The following is a 19,123-nucleotide window of genomic DNA, read 5'->3' as shown; positions in this document are numbered from 1 at the left end:
TGAAATGAAAACTAGTGTAATATTTCATATAATATTTAATAGTAAATGATCATGATATTGAACAACTTCGCTCATCACCATTCTGAATCATAAGAGCCGCACATACTAAAAATAATACAAAATTTAATATTTTTCTGTTGATTGTTATTCAAACGTGAAAGGAGTTAATGAAGTGAAGCTTACCACAATCATAGATATTATTATTCTTCAACAGAACATATAAATCTGAAGAACTGTCAGTGTTGCCATATGTAGAAATTATAGTGCTATCACAATAACATTTTCCTAAAACTGTAAGATAAGCCGGCGACTAGAAGAACGAACTCAACTACATTTGATTAGGTATCATGTGGTTCTCGTTTCCTGTACACTACTTTTTAAATAACATTATTGTTTAATTTTAATAATTGTATTTTAAAACTATTTTGTTTATTACATACTAAATACAACTATTATTTAAAAAGTATTTCACATTTTTCTAAAACAAAATAATACGTAATCAAATGCAGTTGAGTTTGTTCCTTTAGTCGCTGCCTTGACTTAGATTTTAGAGGATATGATTTTCTGGCAACATTGCAATTTTTATGAATGCCAACAATGAAAATCCTTCAGGTTCGTTTTTTCTGTTGTAGAATAACATTATCTACGACAGGTGGTAAGTTACATTTAGATATCTCCTTTCACTTATGAAGAACAAGGAAAAATGGTAAGTTTTGTATGAATTTTAGTATGTCAGGCTCTTAAACTAGTCTATCATTTCAATTTGGAAGATATTGTAAGCATTTAATTACGCTGCGAGTAATAAATTTTGTTACCATTTCTGTTACTGTCAATGCTTAATAATAGTTCTAAAACTTTATTTATTTAGATTTGTATTGTGATAAAACCAGGATAGTTACACTATGCACTATATTTTCACGAATATATCCACATAATGACGAAAAGCAAATAAGAATCCAACCAGCTGTAACTATATTTACTTTTTAAGTTGTGGTGGCTGTTCACGTAGCTTGGAAAATAAATACGAAGAGGAGAAAAATAAACATAACATTGGACGATATCATCATTCATTTTAGAAGCTTGAATTTCTTCTCACGCCCATATTGGGTATACTTAGTAATTATCGTACATGCACTATTGACATCAACATGTAATAGAAACAGAACTTGAGATATGCATCACTTTGAATTAGCTCCACAGTTCTGGTAGTACTTGCGTGACAAGATGCTTCCTTACGTTTATACTAAATGTATCTTCTGATAAAACTGTTTGCTATAAGTTTTTAATATGCACCACGAGGGATATTTAGATGTTATCTAAAGACGAAATTCCATTGAAAGGACAGAAGCCATTGAGGTCGAACAAACTATAGTTAGTAAGGAAAGTCAGGCGTGCCGTACAAATGTGCATTTCCATTTTGTTTTAAGTTATGTATGTATGCACTTGTGTTATTAATATTACATATTCAAACAAATGGCCATTTGTGCTCTGACAGATCTCACAAAAGTCTACAAGAAAAGTTTATATCACATATTATCCATACCTTTAGTTAATATGGCTAACAATAGCTTTGGAGTTTTGTTTGAACAATGCCTTCTCAACGTAAAAAAATAGCCAAATTTCCATCTTATTAATGAAGTACACATATGTGGAGTACACAAACGTATGAAGTATAGAAACGCAAGTTATTACCAAAGACATTTTGAGGGTATATATATTTTGAGGTATATTTCTGCAAACTTAAAATAATTTTGAAATAACGCCCGAAACTTTTGAAACTGTGTGTCTTAGCTTGAACATCTGGGTGAAATCTTTTATTATATAAAGGACAACTGTATTATATAAAGAACTGTAACAACTTATTAACAGGTTAACCAATTGGTAATATAATTCTTTACATTTTATTTCCAGAACCGGCCATCACCAGCTCGTTGCGAAATATATTTTTTTGCTTACTGATATCTGATCAATCTTCAGTATTCAAGGAATAATACCCTGTTTTAATGGGTGTACTGAATCTCTTAATTTGAGAGTAATACTTCGATAAATAAGTTTTTGTAAGCAGTAATTTTATTCAAATATTAGCTTCTAAATAATATATGTAATTATTCTGAATATTTACAGGCTGTTTATTATTAGATATTGCGTAACAGCGCAAAATGCAGAAGTATATAAGGAACTATTTTAAAGAAACTTCTCTGCATGGTTTGGTGCATATTGCAAGGAAGGGAGAGAATCCATATCTCAGGTATTCTATTTTGGTTTTAAATATATGCGTACAACGGTACGTTGTATATTAATATTGTAAATATGTATTTATTTATAATTTTGAGCCATAAGTTATTTCAAATTTTGTACTAGGCTGGCTGATTTCTACTATCGGAAGAAGAAGAAGGAATGATTAAAATTTATATAGTTGTCAAAATAATATATAGATGTAAAATATAGATATTTCAATGTTTAAATAATAAGGTTTTGGCACGCCGTTGGCAACAACCGGAGATACAAAAATATAAATAAAATGGAAACACACCATGTAATGAAAAGAGTGTTATTTTAATGTGGCTCGTATTTATTATAAGAAAATAAGGAACCAAGGCTACAGCGAATTATATTTTATCGTTGTATGCGCTGCATGAAACATAATTAAGAACAGGTATTAATAGGTCACGAATCTGATGACAGCATAGAGATGGTTGTGGCTAGAGTTTTCAACATGCTCCACGTGATTTCACTAACGTGTTAGAAAATAGTTAAAGGTTACATAATTTATCTTAGTACTATAACATTCCAGAAGTTTTTCGGAGAGATGCCAATGATTAATACATTATCCGGGTATTACTTTTCACATTTAATGACGCTTTTATCCGTAACGCTTAATCCACAGCCCACCGTGTTTATACGCAATTAGTACTGCTCGAGTCTCTAAATACAACACGAAAAAACAAAAATATGAAGAAAACATTGTATTTCCATGAGGATGTAAAGTCAAGAGAACTTAGGAACAGAAAACAAAAATTTGACAGAAAATGGGTCACACTGTGACTGACAGTGTTGTCAACGATATTTTGGTTCAGATCATACAATTAAGACCATATTTTGTCTAAGACATACAAGGGGAAATGTGGAGTAGTTTGATTAATCGTCTCAAATTATACATTGGGCTCTATATTATTATTATTTTAATATTATTATTTTGCAATTAAGTTAACCCTTAACTGGTGTAATGAATTTTTTGTGAATAGTCAGTGACGTGAGGTCCGTGGGACCCCTTATTAATTATTAAATATAAACAATAGCAAACTTACTTTTGAAAGACAAACTTGTTTTAATTATACATTATAGCTACAGGACATAACCCACCATAGACAAAATGAAGAAATATAGGAATATGTATGGATATAATCTACTCAAACTAGCCTGGTACGTTTTCTAATGTAAATAAAGATAGATTTATAAAGGGCGATTCTTTTAAAACTCACGGACTTCATTTGGGTCTAGAATTTCTATCCGAAGTCTGATTTTCATGCGGTTTCTGGCAAATCATCAAGGAAGGATGGGAGATTTATGCAACCATTTGTACTAGTTTAAATTCACCCGGGGTAATATCGACCACTCAAGAAAAACATCAAATTTTGGCCTGTGTACCTTACAACTGGAATGAGGTTTTGGATTTTTAAAGCGAAATTGCAGAATATAAATTAAGTGTTAGTAGTAACACACATAAATCACATGTGGATAGCTATAGCCGTTTTCTTTGCCACAAACACGGGGAGATTTCTTGAATGACCTAAGTAGTCGATAACTGACATCTTCCACAACAGCCGCTTGCGGGGTCCGATGATTCCCTTTCTCACTCAGAAGCGATCTTTTCTTCCAATTTATTTACTGGCGACCACATTATGTTCCTGTCTGGGGCAAACGTGAAGCAAATTTGTTTCTGAATGCCCTTTGCATACCAACAACAAATTCCGTTCTCCAAAACTTTTAACGATAAACTCGTGTTGATTCAAAGAATACACTATTCTCATTGTGCCCTGATCATACTCACACAATAGCACAGAACAGTACAGCACAATTCCCAATACAGCGGCCCAGTTTCCTGCTCCTTCTTGATCTTGGTGAGGTTGCCATCTAACGACAAAAACTCAAATCTCCACACCACACCATACCTCGTTCCAATTGTAAGGTACACTGGCGAAAAGTTGCTGTTTTTCTTGAGGTGTGATCGATATTAACCCGGATGAATTTAAACCAGTACACATAGTCCCAAAACTCACCCATCCTTCCTTGATCATTTGCACAAATCTCATGAAAATCGGACTTCAGTTAGAAATTCTAGATCCAAATGAAATCCGTGAGTTTTAAAAGAATCACCTCGTATATGGCTACACTGACACTCATATGTAAAATATAGTAAACGAACTCCTCAAAATTATTGTCAATAAAAGGCAAGACATGTACAGATTTGTGAACTTTTTAAAGTATATGTTAGTTTCGCCAAATTCGCAAAGGTGTGTTCTATCTTACTTCTCACTGCATCACTGCACTGCACCAGAACAAGTGATTTTGTGTATCTTTTAGTTTATTCCCTAATCTTGAAATATAAGATCTCGAGTGTTACTTACTTTACAAAACATATCTGAACGAGCGAAGGAGGTTAGAAGACCCGCTGGGTTTGTTTTAGCATTGGTTTCTGGGAATGTTCTGGTCAAAATTTAGTTTTGCCAGTTTGTATACTACATCGTACGAGCAAAAAGTGAATAAAAAGTTTTCAAAATGTGTAAAATGTGAACACTGCCCTAGAACAAAATAGTAACGCAATTAGTGACATGTGATCCCTCGAACTCCCTTAACTGCAAGGAAATGTAACAGTGACGCTTAGACATCCGAACTCTACAGCTAATTGTAGCCTACTACAAGCCACTGTGACCACCCGGCATAAACATTTCGTACTAACCTATGCAGAAAAAAGTACTAGATCTGGGGAAAAAGTACTAAACCTTTATCTGCTATCGTTTGATTCTATTTATGACACTTTACGATATCAGTACCTTACTGGAAGGTTTCCGGTAGCTCCCTACCCTGTGGATGGGGGAGTGATCTCCCATATTCTTGAAAGAACCCGAACTTTATTTTTTTACGGTCAAATTTGATACAAATCGTGCAAACCAGTTACACCTTCCCAATTTCGACTTTACAATCTCAAACTAAAAGTACTGGCGGAATCCCTGCTTAAGTGTATTAGAACTTACTGTAAAACAACTAAAGAAACACAAGTATGACAAATATAGAGGATGTCGGGACAAAATAAGAAATATCATAAAATGGGCTTATTTTGAAAATCGAGTTTTAATTCCTTAGTAGCCTACTGTTTAAATGGATCACCAAATATGTAATATTGTTTACTGTGGTCATTTGTAGTTTTAAGCCTTCGTTATTTGACACTTTTGTACTTCCTTTTTTCTACAATAGAATGAACTAAAAGTTACAGCACAAAATCAATACATTTTTATGAGATTCATTTTTCTCTCCCAAATATATTTATGAGAAAAGAAGACGAGGAGAAAAATACTAGATTTTTTGGTAAACGTACTAAAACGCTAAAATATTATAAAAGGTACTAGATCTAGTACAAAAGTAGTAGCCGTGGTCACATTGTTGTGAGCGAGAAAGATACCGATAATAGCACGTATTCAAGATCAATCGTCTCCTATAAGGAAAAGAAAGAAAGGTGTTCGGTGTTCGTGGAACCTCATGTCCTAATTAAGGGTTAAATGTGAATACATTTGCACATTTTCGCTTGACTAATGCCGGAAATCGATGCACAAAATGTAAATCTAAGTTTACGATTTTAAGCAAAGGAGCATGCAGTGAGTGAATTCAATCAAGTTGGGCACAATATTGAATGTTTACCTTTTGTTTTTTTGTTTATGCGATACATATGCATTGTACGCATTGCAGATTGTTCGCTCTCTGGTTGTTGGAGATTGCCTTACTATCAATCGTGTAAAGGAAACAATAATTAGAACAACATATAACTAAACAGCAAAATAGAATAATGTAACGCCAGGTTACAATAAAATATTAACCACAAATATGAGTAGAAGACAGGAAGAAGTCCATAAAACATGTTTCGATCAATGCATACATTTGTTAGAGTATACATTGAACTTCGAATCAATGTACCTTAAAAATAATAAAGGCTTCTGTTTCAGGTTATTTTGGGCATTAATAATAGGAGTTTGTTTGGGCTTGACCATATGGATGATTCTGCTGAGTTGGAAAAAATATCAAGAAAATCCAACAGTGGTGACTATACAAAGAAATTACAAGGATTGGGAGATCCCTATTCCGGCTGTGGTTATGTGTCCAGAGGACGACGTCGACGATCGAACAACAAGAAGAGCAATAAAAGAGTAAGTGTGTTCAATATGATCATCCTATGATCTGATCCTCGACGTAAATAAATGAAAACACATTGAACCAGTTGAATGAATATTCCTTCCCCAAAATACAAAGAAACGGAACAGTGGATATTCCCTTTATTTCATCAAATCTAATGCTGATTTTTTTGTGGGGCTACATTTTTAACACAATTTATCTTTATTCAAAGTTTTTATATGGATATCGCCACCATATTACTCTCAAACATAATAACTGATTTTAAAATATTTTTATTATCCTTAAATTGTATTTCAATGGATTAAGGTTAATAAAGCAAATTTGTTTCTAAAGTAAACATACACAAATTTTAAGCGCACAACAAATTATATATACAAGAATATAACGGACCATTCGTGTGCAGGATTATAAATTAGACGCTTGTCTATTTCAACGTCCAAACACCGAATATAGTATGATACTGTCTGATGTTGTCGCGAGGAAAATGTACGTTTATAGTGTAAGCACAAAAACTAACAACTTCCGTTCAGTTTCAAGTTTCAAAGTTGGTTTATATTCATGTGGGTTTTCAATTAATTTTTGAACGAGGGCTTGCAATTTAGTTCTTATACAATTATGATAGCTCTATTATCAGTGTTATTTTTAACAGTAGTTAACGTTTTAAATTTTAGAATTTCATGCGTGGTCTACCTTGAGTGTTAAGCTTGAGTTTCTTGCATGAAAGCAATAAAATATATTCGAAGTTTGTCTAATCAATTTCAAGTGATTAAGCACTCTCTATAAGATACATTTCGAAGTTGAACATTGGGTTTCAACATTTCCAAGTTGAACATTGGGTTCCAAAACTAAACAATGAGAAATTTTTCAAGATAATTCTCACAAATCTAGAGTGACAATCAGCAAATTGATCACGATTTTCAATAAAAACATGTAAGTGCAATGTTCAAATATTATACATCTGAAGTAATTCAGTTCTAAGTTGATGTTCAAATTCAACATCTGAAGTAAATTCCATCAAGAAAATATTATCCGCTTTGACCATTAGAAAATAAAGTTCCTAAATATGTCTCGGTTGCAACCAAAAATAAATGTGAATTTTGCATGGTATTGAACTTCAAGTCTCTCTTCAGGAAAAGAAGTAAATTTAGTGTTACACTACACAGTAAAAAAAATGATGTGTTAATTAAATTCAATTTTAACACAAGACAGTGGTTCTAGCGTGTCTACCACTATGCGGTGTTAGTTCAACACAGAACACGCAGTGTTGGCGTTTAACACAGGGGGTGTGTTACTTCTTTAACACACAACCGGTGTTAGTGGTATTAAATTCGGATCTGTGTTACTATTTTCGGTGCTGATTCGATACCATGTCAGAGTCGGTAGTGTGGAGAAAAGTGTTGAGTATTACTTGTGGCGGTGTTGCACCAACACAAAGAAGGTAACACAGTATGTAGTGTGTTAATATTACACCATGTCAAGTATCAATATAACACAGTCGCTGTGTTACTTCAACGTATTTCATAATTCAAGGTCAAAGCCGTATAAGTAACACCGTTTTGGTGTTACTTCAACACTCCCTGTGTTACAATTCAAGGTAAGAACACCAGATTAACACCGTTTTTGCTGTTAATTCGACTCCACTTCTGTGTTACTACGATATGTATTTCGGTGTTGAAATAACTCCGTGTGTGGTGGTGATGTAACCACTTTTCTGTGTTGGAAGACCATGTGCTGTGCATGATTGAGCTTACCGAAGATTGTAATTTTAAAATAAGAATAGTAAACTACAGAACACTTCATATAGAAAATCTTCATAAACATGTTTGTCATCCTCCTCAACATTTATTGTGAAGTATTTCTTGATGGTGCGAAACACAACCTTGACCAACATCTTCTTCAAGAATGATAGGAAACTCTTACCTATATCCTATATATTTGCCTCTTAATCGTGATTCTACTGGTTTTCCGCCATTTTTGAAGCACTTTCACCGGTGTTGACTGGTGAGCTGTAGTGCAGTGTAGAAGTGACAGTAATACTATGTTGTTCCTTGGTGTTGACATATTTCTTTAGAAACATTATGTGAAACAATTAAAAGCATATCGCGCTGTTTGTATGTTGAAAGTTTGCGTATACTTGGATTTCTTTAAGTATTTCCCTCTACTGTGCTTGTCTGTTGCTTTAATTCATAAGCTCTTATAATTAGATGCCCAACATATTTGGCAATCATACAGAAAACAACACCGAAGATTCTACACCTGTGTTAATTTAACACACAGGCTGTGTGTCATTTCAACTACTGGCATTTGATACACAACTCCAAATGGATAGTGAGTTGTTCTAACCGCCTGTTTGTGTTATATTTTTACACAATCGTGTTAACACATAGGCATGCCGTTGAAAAACACAACGGTTTTTTACAGTGCATTGACATCCAAGCGGCCCCGTTATATGATTTGATTTGGTATGAGTTTAACGCCCCGTTCAGCAGCAAGGCTATATAAGACGTGGAACTACTGATTCACGTGGAATCCGAAACATGAGCTTCCGCCGGGAATCGAACCTGGGTCTCCCACGCCAAAGGTTGGTACTCTCACCGCTTAGCCACGAAGGAGCTCACCCCCGTTATATGTAACATTCGTAGAAATGGGATGTACTTTATTGAAGGAAAACATGGAATATAGCAAATATTTTACACACTATTGTAATGTTAGTATACGAGAAATAAAGTAACTGATTCATTAAATGTTCCTGAACACTGAGATAGCAGAGTAATATTATAATTTCTAGAATAATTATGTATATATTTCGTCATATTGGAAGTACGTTTCACATCATTCATGTATTAAAATTGTTTAACGTATTATTGCTCCAGAACACAAATGAGTTTTAGGGTATCGTACACAAGGAGTCGTAAGTCTTGTCATATTCACAGTATCTAAACAGGAATCGCATGTATACGGCGCGGTCTACCATACATACGTATAAGTTAATACTGACGTAAGAGGTAGTGTAGTGATATTGATCATTTGACACGGGGTCTACCACTTTGTAGTATCATGAGTCAACTTTAATTGGCAGTAACATTTAAGACACAACAAAGTCAGATACGCTAACTGTCACTGTATGAGTTCAAACTCCCCTGAATTTACTTGCCATGTGACGTGGGAAGATGCTGCAAAGTGCAACACAACAAATCTTTGTTTTTTATACAAAGTTCGTGTAGACTGAACAATGGCTAAGATCAGCAAAAATACGGCCACCTCAGAGGTTATACGACACACCACTGAGTCAAATGCATACATCAGCAGAAGATTATGAAATCCGTTGAGGATGTGGTAGTCCACTGTAGTCCGCTACATTCACGAACTCTAGAAAACCTTGAGAAGTGACCGCACTGTCCCACATAACTTGATCGCAAGTTAACCCTCAGATTAGAGTGGATAGGTACTAACAAATTCCATAAAACCTGTACACGCAACAAAAAGTGCGTTTTTCCTATATTATAATGTGCAAAACCAGTGGCTACAACTTCCAACGTCACCAAATAGCTTAATTTCCTGCATAAAGTTGTTTTCTGTGATAGATGAAGGTATAAAAGAATAATTCAGTTTGATTTCTTTCCTAATGGTTGTGCCATCAATACTTAGCTTTGTTCTGAGCGGTTGGAGTGGGTGTCTGCAGCATGACGCTAAAGAGCTCATCCAACCACTCCACTCGTAAAACGCAAATAAATTGCAGAAACGTAACGGTAGCAAACCGATATCACACCCAGTGTAAAGTTCTTAGTTGGACTCTTCGGATTAATGCATATTTAATCCCTTCTTCAAATCACAGTGTTTTGCAAGCAGTAAGAGGTGACAACAAAAATGACTGACATCTTTTTGGTTGTAAGCACAAGTCGTGTAAGAGAAGTGGAAAAGAGTAAGTAGCAGGAAAATCTGCAGATAGTTCAACACGGCTGACTAGACTTTACGTATTAAAAGGCTTTCATTGTGCTTTAATAATTGCAAGTATTGTTAAGTAGAATATTGTAAGAGTTATAATCTCTCTTTGTAAACAGATCTGAATAATATAACGAGTTGTAGTCTGTATTTTGTAGATATTGTATTTTAAAATTGATGCATTTTATAGGAAACAATAAGCGTGTTGTATGGTTAGTAATGATAACTATCAAGTGTGTTTTAGATTTATTTATTACATTTTACATATCACATAGATGCAAATGTATAGCGTAATTACAAAATAAATCAATTTCATAGCATTAATTTTTCAAACATTCAAACATCTGCGTGTTAGGTGATATAACATCTTACTCCAGATAAGTTTAATTTTTACACTGACATTTTTGTTTTCAGGAAGTTCGGAAAGGTGGACAAGAAAATTAGGACATTTTATATAGAATATTTTAGTGACGTTGCAAATATGAATGGAAAGACTATTTATGACCTTCAGAAGTACAAGAATGTCAATGTACCGAATATTTCGCTAAGTGAAATACATACAATGGTATGTACAATATATATATGCAATAAACTCACTAGCATCGTTAGAATGTAATCAATACATTTGCTATAATAATATTTTGCACTGAGGAATATGTAAGTTCTTCCTCACACTGTAAGCAGTTTTAGTGTATATACAGGGTGTTTCAAAACAACACCGACAACATTTGGGAGCATTTGTGTACCCAGGTTGGTCTATACTTTTCGTCTTATCTTGGTGTCAGGAATCACATCCCAAAGGTTGTCGGTGTTGTTTCGAAATAACACCCCCCCATATATATATATATATATATATATATATATATATATATATATATATATATACACATTAGGGTGGGGCGTTTTGCGCTTTTGTTGCAAATTAAATTCGATGACGGCTAGGTGCGGAAAAAGGTGCCATTAGTGGCACCGAATTTACTGATTTTTTAAATTTTTTTGGGGGCAACCCCTTACCCTGCCCCAACAGACCTAAAGTTCTTTAAGTGTTTGGTTAGGCAATACGCACAACACCAATAACAGAAAATCTACTTGTGGTCGTTTTTAGAGTTACCTGATGGCTATAATACAATTATTTTATTAAAAGAAACTTGTAGCAATGCCAGTAAGTAATTTTAAAATGTTTATGAGTCAAAGTACAGCCATATTAGCTCAGTTGTTAGAAAAAATGTCCAGATCTTGTTTGGAATGCCACGTTATCGATTATTATAGGCATAGTCCTTGATATAACACAATTTTCTTTATGTAACTCTTCGCTTATTTTGCTCTGTACGCACAGGGAGGTGGTTGCACATCAAGTTCCGCCCATCCACCCACCCAGTAGTCATACGTTGACATTTGACTTTAGTTCACGTAGTTCTGCTTGGTATCGAAGCGGGGTATTCTTGTTCTAGGCTTCAGTTTGTCTCTAACATAGATATCTCTTGCGTTCTGGTCGCACTTTTTCGACGATGCCTGGGACACCAACTTCACTGTGAGTTCCACAGCTTGACTATGGCAAGGGACTGTTGTTGTTAGAGTAGCTGAAGTTCGGATGTTTTTTTCAAGGTGTTGATCCGTTATGTTTCGTGTGTTTGGCGGCTCTGTTAGACATTGGAACAACGAAGTCACATGGGAGGCTTGATATTGGAGTATTCTGGCTGGGGCACTTTTTTATCCTTCTCCAGCTTAACGTTCTGATATGCGGATTTTCATCTGTTATCATCGGTATCAGCAGATTTTCATGATGAGCAGAGTATCTGTTTGTTTGTAGAAGAGAATGAACTAGATTTTCTGGCAGAAAACGTGATAGCTCAACTGTGTTAAACAGATGCATGGCGGCCATTTCGTACTAAGGATTTCACCGTATTGAAAACCAGACGGAAGTGTATACTTTAACAATGTACTGGCAAAGTCGACAGAAACTTGCACTAGGTATGTCAGTACTGATCTAGTGGCGAAGTATCCTACAGGTCAATGTAAGCCATCGTGAATGTGATAATGGTCCTGGTTTTCTGTTTGCTATGTCGGTAGTACACATTCGTGAAGCAACAGCATTACAAATTTCAAAGAAATAATTCTGGTCGCTGCTTAAACCATCTGCTTTTTTTTATTTCAGACATCCATTCAACGGGAATGGGTGTAAAGGAGACGATCGGTGAACGTTCACAATCCTTAGTTTATTTCCGATGGGGCCGGAAATGCTTTGGGTCCGGTTGTCTCACCATCCAATTCGGTAACCAGGTGTTGAAATGGCAACTCGTTGGTATGAAGAAGGCAAATGAGATGCTGTAGTTCCTTTCCTAGGGAACTTTGTACCTGAATTATCACGCCGTTATCCCATCCTGTGTCCGTGGCTTCATCATCGCTGCCGACTGGCTCAAGACTTGACGCGTCGTAATGATTCTTCTCTAAAAGCTCCAATATAGAGTCGGCAATATGTTTGCCAGTGTCTGACTTAGGTGTGGCATGACCAAAGTATTCTGAATTGGGCTCCGATACAACTGTGATATGCTTTTTTGTAACCTCTCGTCTTGTTGCCGTTAACTTCTTGTACAAGTGTTGCATAACTTTTCCGTCAAAGTAGATACTTGTAATCGCCCGAACTAAGTAAGCCTTGTCTTTCGGGATCTTCTCACCCAGTTTATCTTTTCCTTATCGTACCTTAGATCTGTCAACAACAAGACTTTTGTCCAATAGGGTTATGAGTCTCGCTACCTGAAGTACGGCAGAAGCGATCAAAGCTTCATGTCTGTCTGAAGCTCCAGTTATAAACAGTACTTCCGCTGTATTTTTAATGCAGATGCGCTTTTTGCTATGTTTCTTTCTTGGTCGCGCCTCAAAGTCAGATCCCAACATGCTTCTCGATTCAACAGGTTCGCAGGATTCCCCTGACGACGCCAGTATCTTTCACCTGTGCCTGTGCCTAATGCTACTAGTTGTTGGACTTGCTTCAAAACTTCCGGCATCTTTCTTGTTGTCTGTCCCTTAAATCTGCTCACTTTACGGGAAAACATCTTTGGCAGACATTTGCTTGTTTGGACGTCAATGTTACAAATTATCATTTTCCGTGATGTTCTGTGGTCCAAAAGAAACTTGAATTCTCGTTTTGGAATCTTGTGTGTTCTCTCAAAGTTGCAATATTCGGCGGTTTTACACTTCCAAGACGCAATATCAAAAAGAGACTTTTCTGCGTGAGCAACAAACCTGTACGAAGCGCTGCTTCTTGTCCTCTTCGACTAAAATGTTTATCCTTGGTGCGACACTTATTATAAAATGTTTTCAGTATGTCAGAAACTCTCTTTTCTGAAACCACAGGAATGCTTGCTTTACGCCAAATATGTACAACTCTTTGTCCAACTAGTTTACAATGTCAGTCACTGGTAATTAAATTACACTTTCGTCACCACTTAAACTACTTCGAAACCAATGATAATATCGCATAACGTCAGCATAACTCATTTCACACTTTCCCCCGTTGGTCTGCTATGAGGCTTTTTCTTCATCTTGATTTCCGTTGCTTCCAAACTTGGAAACCAAGGTATAAAAAATGTCTCTGAATAGTATCAGTAAGAAGACTGTAATTTAAGGTACAATGCACAAACTCACTGTCTTAACAGAAACAGTCGCGTACTAAAACCGTTAAAGCTTAAGCTACAATAAACTGGCCTGCTGGATTGGTTGGCCGAAGTACACGATGTTTATACAACCGCCGAACTTCGAGAGAGAATATTCTAGAAACGTCGGCGTAGGTTCTGGAGCCAACAAGGCGAGCGAAAGGTGCCCGAATCTTCTGGCTGGAGCCAGACTTTGCGACGACGCTCGAAGAGCGTGGCCAAAGTAAGCAACCACAAACTTGTGTAGCTTGCCGCTAAATGGCATTTGCTGTCTGTGTAGTTACAAGCGAAGAGTTGCCAAAAACAAATCGTGTTATATCAAGAGCTATGCCTATAATCATCGTTAACGAGGCATTCCAAACAAAATCTGAACATTAATTCTAACAACTGAGCTAATATGGCTGTACTTTGACTCATAAATATTTTAAAATTATTTACTGCCATTGCTATTTTACTAGTTTCTTTTAATAAAATAATTGTATTATAATCATCAGGAAACACTAAAAACGACCACAAGTAGCTTTTCTGTCATTGGTGTTGTGCGTGTTGCCTAACAAAACACTTAAAAATCTCTAAGTCCGTTGGGACAGGGTAAGGGGTCGTCCAAAAAAATAAAAAAACAGTAATGCCGATGTCCCTAATGGCACCTTTTTGCACTAGCTGCCATTGAATTTATTTTCCAACAAAAGTGCAAAACGCTGCATCCTTATATATATATATAGGTTGTTCCGTTTTATTCTTTCCACGGACGTATCTTGAAAACGGTTGCACATAAATGGACCAAACAAAAACTCAAATAGGAAATGTCATGGAGTACATCATATGATGTTATCATGGTGTTTCCCAGTCTTCCTTCATGGGGGCTTACTGCCCAACTTATAATTTTAAACATAAACATGGGTCGAGTGATACCTCGATCGGTAGATCTTCGAAAACTAGATAGAGTTGTGGCAAAATGTTTTTCATATCGGTCACTGTATTGAAAATTGTCGCCAAGACATGGTGCCATGTATCAGATAAAATGTCTAGTACTACTGGTAAGAGTACTGTTGGAGATATGTCAACAGAACAAAAAGTGAAACAGGAAAATGTCGTGCTGTCAGTCGAATTATGTAGTCGCGGTGCCTCCCGGAGCCGTTCTTCATGGGCACCCAGGGCCCAAGTTTAAAACTTTCAATAGAAAGATGGGTAGATTGATACCTCGTTTGGTGGATCGTTAAACCTTAAACAGTGTTGTGGCGAAAGATTGTTCATATGGGTCATCGTTTCTTAAATAGCCGCCAAGTTAGTGTACCTGTATCAGATAAAACGTCCAGTGTCACTAATATGAAAACAGTTGGAGATAAATGAACATGGTAAAACTCGTATAGAAAATCACAGATGATATTTATCCTTCCATGGTTCGAGAATCAACTGAAATGCAAAGCAAAGGTTATTAATAATACATTTTTGGAACCTTGCAAACATTTAGCCTGATTCCTTCACCCCTGAGAGGTTAATGCAATGCGTATAAGATGTTTGGGAAGCATTTGCATTAGTGTGTATTGTTTCGTTACTGAAAATCTCAACTGAAATTACTGCTGAAAATTATTTGGAATGAAACTGTGGACAACATCTCAGTGAACCTCATATTCTATTTCCTAAATTTCCCTTGCAGGTGGTATTTATTAGGTTGAAAATGGATATGCATCCTGCTTCCCTCATTATAACTAAGATCATCCTTGTCTTTCTTTTTCACTAAGGAAATATCGGAATGGTACCTTCTGTACTGCCACAGCCATTGACTTTCCACATCTTTGCTCACTAATCGCCGATCTGTACATTAGACAAGTGCACGTCATAAAAGAAAGTCATGTCTTGTCAATTTTCGTTCGATCTTCGTGAGGCGAGGGCATTCAAAAAGAGAAAACATCCCGGACCCGAACATGAGAGGTAAGGAGATTCACAAAGGAAAAGCCCTGGACATGACATGCAAGGAGACACAGAAGGAAAAGGAGACGACGATGGGACAAAACCAATGTTTGTACACACTGTTGTAAAAACTGCACTGTTCGACAATTTTGTTTCGAATTTCCATTGATTTATTTTTGCATCAAATCACTGCCTGCAATAAAAATTGAAGATACCATTTAACACGACTGCTACCTACTCTTTCCTATTACAGATACTTCTATCTCTTATAGAAACACATTTCAGTTAAGTTTGTTGCGTAGTTTCAATATGGAAAACCTAATGTTCTTATTTGAAATTTCACCATTCTTTCCCGCTTCACCCACTTACGCAGCGAGGTTGCATCGATAATATTCTAGGAATTATATTTCCTCTTTCCATTATGGTACTTTTACTCTAATCATCTTTTCCTCTGTTGCAACATTCTCGAGCCGTGGAACAATATATACACTCTGCAATTTCGTATTCGAATTTTTTCTGTTCATTTATCTTTAAGCATTTTCATTCTATGGGCACTGGCGTTTTATCTGATACAGGTACCCTGTCTTGGTGGTCATTTTGAAAACTGTGGCCCATATGAACAATATCTTGTCCCAGCGCTCTTTAGTTTCTAAAGATCTATGGAACAAGGTATCAGTCGTTCCATGTTTTCGTTTAAAATTTTTAAGTTGCGCCCTGGGCGCCCACGAAGGACGACATGCATGCACCATGACAACACCATTTGATGTGTCCCATGGCATTTCCTATTTGAGTTTTTATTCGGTTATTTATTTCAACCGTTTTTATATTAGTGGTACTGGACGTTTTATCTGATACAGGCACCATGTCTTGGCAGCCATTTTGAATACGGTGACCCATATGAACAATCTTAAGCCACAGAACTTTTTAGTTTTTAAAGATCTATCGAACGAGATATCACTTGAAATATGTTTCCATTGACAATTTTGAAGTTTGGCCTTGGACCCCAATAAAAGGCAACCCTAGGTGACACCACATCATTCGAAGTTCTCCATGCCACTTTCCTGTTTAACGTTTTGTTCTGTTCATTTATCTCCAACCACTTTCATATTAGTTGTACTGGGCGTTTTATCTGAAACAGGCATAATGTGTTGGTGGCTAATTTGAATATCACGGCCTATATAAAAACCCTTTTGTCACAACTCTGTTTAATGTTTGAAGGTCTGTTGAACGACATATCACTCGACCAATGTTTCCGTCTAAAATCTTCAAGTTGGGCCCTGGGCCTCCATGAAGGGCGGCCCTGGAAGCCACCGCGATAACACCATTCGATGTCCCTCATGGCATTTCCTATTTGAGCTTTTGTTTGGTTCATTTATGATTAACCGTTTTGGAGAAATTTTTGTGGAAAGATTAAAATGGTCCACTTTGTACACACACACACACACACACACACACACACACACACCCCTGTTTGTCTACCCTACAAAAGGCGTATGCGAGCTGGGCCATAGGAAAACCGAGAATGCATTCATATCTACTTTAGTATTGAAGCTACTTTCCTGATACGTTTCCAAAAGTTGCGTCGGCAATAGAGCTACGTTCCCAGAGGCATCAGAATGCAATATCTCGTCCATGACTGGATGCGTACAAATGAGCACCCAAACCAACTGGGTATTTGCAAAACGAGTAACTGTAACAAACGAAGACACTAACAAACAAACAAAGATAATGTGTGTAAAATGTGTAAAATGTGAGTTCAGTGAGTAAATGTGAGCAGTGCGATTAGAGCAATTGCTTTAAACACTAGTTAACTTTGTAGCAAATGAAACACATGGATTAATGCTGTTGACTTTCTTGGGTCTTCCAGTTTCTTTCCACATTTCCTTTCCACCAATTATTTCATAATCATTCACTCTCATTAATCACCCGTCTGTTATTAGCTATAAAGTATAATCAAGGGATATAAAACTAGAAATTTCATTTGATTTCAAATGAAATAGCACATTGATTCAATCCCCGGAGAAGTTAGTTTGTGGTGGACAACATCGTTTCCATGGGTTTTCTCGGAGTACTCCCATTTCCTTCCACATTCTCATTCCACTAATTCTTCCATCGTCATTCACTTATCTTAATCACCGCCTCCCTTAACCTAACGGCATAACGTGGGACGTTAAACTGTAAGATTTCATTTCATTTTGAAATGGAATGGCGAGACTAAAGTAGGGTTATATTTGTTTGTTTGTTCGCTGAAAGTTAGTGTTTCTTTTCAGCACCGAGGCTGTAATAGACGAAGACTTATAGGTGAAGGTGGAATCAGAACCACAATAATAGTTCATATTTTATTAATGCTACCATGAGACTATGTGACCAAAGAAGGTCATGCTAGCTACAAGACCAGCGGGAGAACAATATTATATGCCTAAAGAAACACGAAACAAGATACATTCTTCATACCAGGTGGGAGACCCGGATTTAATTCCCGGCGGGAGCTCATGTGATTTGGATTCAATGTTAATGAGTAGGTCAAGTCTTATATAGCCTTGCTGCTGAAAGGGACGTTAAATTCAAATTCAACTCAATTATTCGTACCATCGAATTTAATATTTTTGTTATAACGTGGAAAATGAAGTACTAAACGACAAGAATACTGCAAAACAAGATAGAATATAAAACAATAAAAGGCAGTAAGTTTAAAATTGTCAAGGAAAGGATTTTAAAAGGATAAGACATTATCATATTATTTGCGTTAACACTTAGCAACAACACACAAATATACTATTATACTATTGAACTAATATACTATTAGTTCATATACTATGACTAATATACTATTAAACGTCGTAATCTTGTATCACTTAAAATTTCTGTTTCTCTGAAATATTATAACATATTTGACTAATCCAATCAATTTATCTATTTTACTGTTTTAGCCGTAGTAACTATGAAACAAACCATAGCTTATACTAATATGCAATGTTGTCAATTTTAATGCGAATGGATAGCAATAATCTGTGCTTTCACTTTTTTGATAACTTTTTCATCCGTTTGTCTTGACATACTTACAGTACTCTTACAGAATTTTTTCTACTTCGATCTCTCCATAAAATCCATACATTTGCTCCCAAAGGATTCAACTGTTAATTTAATGAGAGAATAGCGGGACGATTTGAATCCAAAATTAGTGACTAACAGAACTTTATCCGTGCCTTCTA

General features: G+C 36.0%; 1 long non-coding RNA gene across 1 annotated transcript; it reads left to right on the top strand.

The window, feature by feature from the left end:
* The first annotated feature begins 2,430 nt into the window (after window positions 1-2,430).
* Window positions 2,431-10,900, top strand: LOC145692026 (uncharacterized). Its single transcript, XR_014132609.1, has 3 exons — window positions 2,431-2,656; window positions 6,219-6,419; window positions 10,762-10,900. It is a non-coding gene; the product is annotated as an uncharacterized LOC145692026 (long non-coding RNA).
* The last annotated feature ends 8,223 nt before the right edge of the window (window positions 10,901-19,123 follow it).

This window comes from Thermobia domestica, chromosome 8, assembly GCF_964235325.1.
Source record: "Thermobia domestica chromosome 8, izTheDome1.hap1.1, whole genome shotgun sequence".
In the NCBI taxonomy this organism is placed as follows: domain Eukaryota; kingdom Metazoa; phylum Arthropoda; class Insecta; order Zygentoma; family Lepismatidae; genus Thermobia; species Thermobia domestica.
Note: the sequence above shows the minus strand (reverse complement) of the source record. Positions and strands in the feature narration are given on the sequence as shown.